This window comes from Vigna unguiculata, chromosome 4 (genome assembly GCF_037176805.1).
Source record: "Vigna unguiculata cultivar grain cowpea cultivar isolate G323 ecotype 2 chromosome 4, ASM3717680v1, whole genome shotgun sequence".
Taxonomy (NCBI): domain Eukaryota; kingdom Viridiplantae; phylum Streptophyta; class Magnoliopsida; order Fabales; family Fabaceae; genus Vigna; species Vigna unguiculata.
This window is the reverse complement of record NC_140795.1, coordinates 22,998,394-23,004,534: the sequence shown is the minus strand read 5'-3', so window position 1 is coordinate 23,004,534 and position 6,141 is coordinate 22,998,394.

The following is a 6,141-nucleotide window of genomic DNA, read 5'->3' as shown; positions in this document are numbered from 1 at the left end:
ATTTAGTATATGAAAGATGAAAACTAAGCTAAAAGTGAGCAATATCAAGGAAAACGAAAACTGAGGCTGAGGCTAACTTGTATGGCGAGTTTATGAATCTCTAGTCTAGTTAAATACCTAACTTCATTATTTTTTCATTCAATTAGTGTGACTAAGTTGTGTGGCCTATTTTTATGCAGAAAAAGTAAACCAAGGACAGAAAAACTAACAAAAACAAAGAAAGAATGCAGTAACTTGGTTGAAAAGTTGAAAAGGTGACAAAGAATTGACTTTTTGCCTTTTTCCTCTAATCTGAAATCTATTATGCGAAACTGGTACAAGCAGGAGCAAGGACCTACTCAACAAAGTTAAAATGACTCAGGGATCCTAAGGTACAACTCAAAACTGAAATCCTACCTAAAACTCAAAATTTCACTACCTAAAACCTCTAAAAACACCTTAAAGATAGGCTAAAACTAAGTTTATGCTAAAGCACGGGTAGAACTACCACAAAACTACCTAAACAAGGTTAAAATGACTTAAGAAAACTTAATCCTAAGTCACAAACTATCTCCTAAATGATTTACCAAAAATCGCTACCTAAAACCAAGACTAGTCTACAAAATTTACCCTTTTGTGTATGCATGTACTAAGCTAACCAATGGAAGTTTAATCTAACTATCCTAACATGTTTCTAGTTGTAAAATATGAATAGAAAACAACTCACACTGCTAAAACTTACTACAACTCAAAAATAAAGCTACCTAAGACCTAATATTAGCACTAAACTATGCTAAAACTCCAAAAATTTAGAGCTCAAATAAACTACTGCATAAAACTTTTATCAACACCCTTGGACAACTTTTAATTACCAAAAGAAATGTGGAGAAGACATCACAAAACAAAATTTGGAGGGAAATTCAAATCTGCCTACAGAAAACACAAAAATCAACTACAAATTGGTCAAAATGAGCTTAAGACTATCCAATCAGCAAAGGAAATGTTGAGGAATGATGCAAAAACAATGTATTTAGTATATGAAAGATGAAAACTAAGCTAAAAGTGAGCAATATCAAGGAAAACGAAAACTGAGGCGGAGGCTAACTTGTATGGCTGGTTTATGAATCTCTACTCTAGTTAAATACCTAACTTTACTATTTTTTTCATTCAATTAGTGTGACTAAGTTGTGTGGCCTTTTTTTATGCAGAAAATGTAAACTAAGGACAGAAAAACTAACAAAAACAAAGAAAGAATGCAGTAACTTGGTTGAAAAGTTGACCAAGAGTTGACTTTTTGCCTTTTTCCTCTAATGTGAAATCTATTATGCGAAACTGGTATAAACAGGACCAAGGACCTACTCAACAAAGTTAAAATGACTCAGGGATCCTAAGGAATAACTCAAAACTGAAATCCTACTTACAACTCAAAATTTCACTACCTAAAACCTCTAAAAACACCTTAAAGATAGGCTAAAACTAAGTTTATGCTAAAGCACGGGTAGAACTACCACTAAACTACCTAGACAAGGTTAAAATGACTTAAGAAAACTTAATCCTAAGTCACAAACTATCTCCTAAATGATTTACCAAAAATCACTACCTAAAATCAAGTCTAGTCTACAAAATTGACCCTTTTGTGTATGCATGTACTAATCTAACAAATGGAAGTTTAATCTAACTATCCTAACATGTTTCTCATTTTAAAATATGAATAGAAAACAACTCACACTGTTAAAACTTACTACAGCTCAAAAATAAAGCTACCTAAGACCTAATATTAGCACTAAACTATGCTAAAACTCCAAAAATTTAGAGCTGAAATAAACTACTGCATAAAACATTTATCAACACCCTTGGACAACTTTTAATTACCAAAAGAAGTGTGGAGAAGACATCACAAAACAAAATTTGGAGTGAAATTCAAATCTGCCTACAGAAAACACAAAAATCAACTTCAAATTGGTCAAAATGAGCTTAAGACTATCCAATCAGCAAAGGAATTTTGAGGAATGATGCAAAAACAATGTATTTAGTATATGAAAGATGAAAACTAAGCTAAAAGTGAGCAATATCAAGGAAAACGAAAACTGAGGCAGAGACTAACTTGTATGGCTAGTTTATGAATCTCTAATCTAGTTAAATACCTAACTTCATTATTTTTTTCATTCAATTAGTGTGACTAAGTTGTGTGGCCTGTTTTTATGCAGAAAAAGCAAACCAAGGACAGAAAAACTAACAAAAACAAAGAAAGAATGCAGTAACATGGTTGGAAACTTGACCAAGAGTTGTCTTTTTGCCTTTTTCCTCTAATGTGAAATCTATTATGCGAAACTGGTATAAACAGGACCAAGGACCTACTCAACAAAGTTAAAATGACTCAGGGATCCTAAGGAATAACTCAAAACTGAAATCCTACTTAAAACTCAAAATTTCACTACCTAAAACCTCTAAAAACACCTTAAAGATAGGCTAAAACTAAGTTTATGCTAAAGCACGGGTAGAACTACCACTAAACTACCTAGACAAGGTTAAAATGACTTAAGAAAACTTAATCCTAAGTCACAAACTATCTCCTAAATGATTTACCAAAAATCACTACCTACAACCAAGACCAGTCTACAAAATTTACCCTTTTGTGTATGCATGTACTAAGCTAACCAATGGAAGTTTAATCTAACTATCCTAACATGTTTCTAATTGTAAAATATGAATAGAAAACAACTCACACTGCTAAAACTTACTACAACTCCAAAATAAAGCTACCTAAGACCTAATATTAGCACTAAACTATGCTAAAACTCCAAAAGTTTAGAGCTGAAATAAACTACTGCATAAAACTTTTATCAACACCCTTGGACAACTTTTAATTACCAAAAGAAGTGTGGAGAAGACATCACAAAACAAAATTTGGAGGGAAATTCAAATCTGCCTACAGAAAACAAAAATAACAACTACAAATTGGTCAAAATGAGCTTAAGAGTATCCAATCAGCAAAGGAAATGTTGAGGAATGATGCAAAAACAATGTATTTATTATATGAAAGATGAAAACTAAGCTAAAAGTGAGCAATATCAAGGAAAACAAAAACTGAGGCGGAGACTAACTTGTATGGCTAGTTTATGAATCTCTAGTCTAGTTAAATACCTAACTTCATTATTTTTTTCATTCAATTAGTGTGACTAAGTTGTGTGGCCTATTTTTATGCAGAAAATGTAAACCAAGGACAGAAAAACTAACAAAAACAAAGAAAGAATGCAGTAACGTGGTTAAAAAGTTGACCAAGAGTTGAGTTTTTGCCTTTTTCCACTAATATGAAATCTATTATGCGAAACTGGTATAAACAGGACCAAGGACCTACTCAACAAAGTTAAAATGACTCAGGGATCCTAAGGAACAACTCAAAACTGAAATCCTACTTAAAACTCAAAATTTCACTACCTAAAACCTCTAAAAACACCTTAAAGATAGGCTAAAACTAAGTTTATGCTAAAGCACGGGTAGAACTACCACTAAACTACCTAGACAAGGTTAAAATGACTTAAGAAAACTTAATCCTAAGTCACAAACTATCTCCTAAATGATTTACCAAAAATCACTACCTACAACCAAGACTAGTCTACAAAATTTACCCTTTTGTGTATGCATGTACTAAGCTAACCAATGGAAGTTTAATCTAACTAACCTAACATGTTTCTAATTGTAAAATATGAATAGAAAACAACTCACACTGCTAAAACTTACTACAACTCCAAAATAAAGCTACCTAAGACCTAATATTAGCACTAAACTATGCTCAAACTCCAAAAGTTTAGAGCTGAAATAAACTACTGCATAAAACTTTTATGAACACCCTTGGACAACTTTTAATTACCAAAAGAAGTGTGGAGAAGACATCACAAAACAAAATTTGGAGGGAAATTCAAATCTGCCTACAGAAAACAAAAATAACAACTACAAATTGGTCAAAATGAGCTTAAGAGTATCCAATCAGCAAAGGAAATGTTGAGGAATGATGCAAAAACAATGTATTTAGTATATGAAAGATGAAAACTAAGCTAAAAGTGAGCAATATCAAGGAAAACGAAAACTGAGGCGGAGACTAACTTGTATGGCTTGTTTATGAATCTCTAGTCTAGTTAAATACCTAACTTCATTATTTTTTTCATTCAATTAGTGTGACTAAGTTGTGTGGCCTATTTTTATGCAGAAAATGTAAACCAAGGACAGAAAAAGTAACAAAAACAAAGAAAGAATGCAGTAACTTGGTTAAAAAGTTGACCAAGAGTTGACTTTTTCCCTCTTTCCTCTAATCTAAAATCTATTATGCGAAACTGGTATAAACATGACCAAGGACCTACTCAACCAAGTTAAAATGACTCAGGGATCCTAACGAACAACTCAAAACTGAAATCCTACCTACAACTCAAAATTTCACTACCTAAAACCTCTAAAAACACCTTAAAGATAGGCTAAAACTAAGTTTATGCTAAAGCACGGGTAGAACTACCACTAAACTACCTAGACAAGGCTAAAATGACTTAAGAAAACTTAATCCGAAGTCACAAACTATCTCGTAAATGATTTACCAAAAATCACTACCTAAAACCAAGACTAGTATACAAAATTGACCCTTTTGTGTATGCATGTACTAAGCTAACCTATGGAAGTTTAATCTAACTATCCTAACATCTTTCTAATGGCAAAATATGAATAGAAAACAACTCACACTGCTAAAACATACTACAGCTCAAAATCTAGCTACCTAAGACCTAATATTAGCACTAAACTACGCTAAAACTCTAAAAATTTAGAGGTGAAATAAACTACTGCATAAAACTTTTATCAACACCCTTGGATCACTTTTAATTACCAAAAGAAGTGTGGAGAAGACCTCACAAAACAAAATTTGGAGGGAAATTCAAATCTGCCTACAGAAAACAAAAATAACAACTACAAATTGGTCAAAATGAGCTTAAGAGTATCCAATCAGCAAAGGAAATGTTGAGGAATGATGCAAAAACAATGTATTTACTATATGAAAGATGAAAACTAAGCTAAAAGTGAGCAATATCAAGGAAAACGAAAACTGAGGCGGAGACTAACTTGTATGGCTAATTTATGAATCTCAAGTCTAGTTAAATACCTAACTTCATTATTTTTTTCATTCAATTAGTGTGACTAAGTTGTGTGGCCTATTTTTATGCAGAAAATGTAAACCAAGGACAGAAAAACTAACAAAAACAAAGAAAGAATGCAATAACTTGGTTAAAAAGTTCACCAAGAGTTGACTTTTTGCATTTTTCCTCTATTTTGAAATCTATTATGCGAAACTACTATAAACAGTACCAAGGACCTACTCAACAAAGTTAAAATGACTCAGGGATCCTAAGGAACAACTCAAAACTAAAATCCACCCTAAAACTCAAAATTTCACTACCTAAAACCTCTAAAAACACCTTAAAGATAGGCTAAAACTAAGTTTATGCTAAAGCACGGGTAGAACTACCACTAAACTACCTAGACAAGGTTAAAATGACTTAAGAAAACTTAATCCTAAGTCAGAAACTATCACCTAAATGATTTACCAAAAATCACTACCTAAAACCAAGACTAGTCTACAAACTTTACCCTTTTGTGTATGCATGTACTAAGCTAACCAATGGATGTTTAATCTAACTATCCTAACATGTTTCTAATTGTAAAATATGAACAGAAAACAACTCACACTGCTAAAACTTACTACAGCTCAAAAATAAAGCTTCCTAAGACCTAATATTAGCACTAAACTATGCTAAAACTCCAAAAATTTGAGTTGAAGTAAACTACTGCATAAAAATTTTATCAACACCCTTGGACAACTTTTAATTACCAAAAGAAATGTGGAAAAGACATCACAAAACAAAATTTGGAGGGAAATCCAAATCTGCCCACAGAAAACACAAAAATCAACTACAAATTGGTCAAAATGAGCTTAAGACTATCCAATCAGCAAAGGAAATGTTGCGGAATGATGCAAAAACAATGTATTTACTATATGAAAGATGAAAACTAAGCTAAAAGTGAGCAATATCAAGAAAAACGAAAACTGAGGCGGAGACTAACTTGTATGGCTAGTTTATGAATCTCTAGTCTAGTTAAATACCTAACTTCATTATTTTTTTC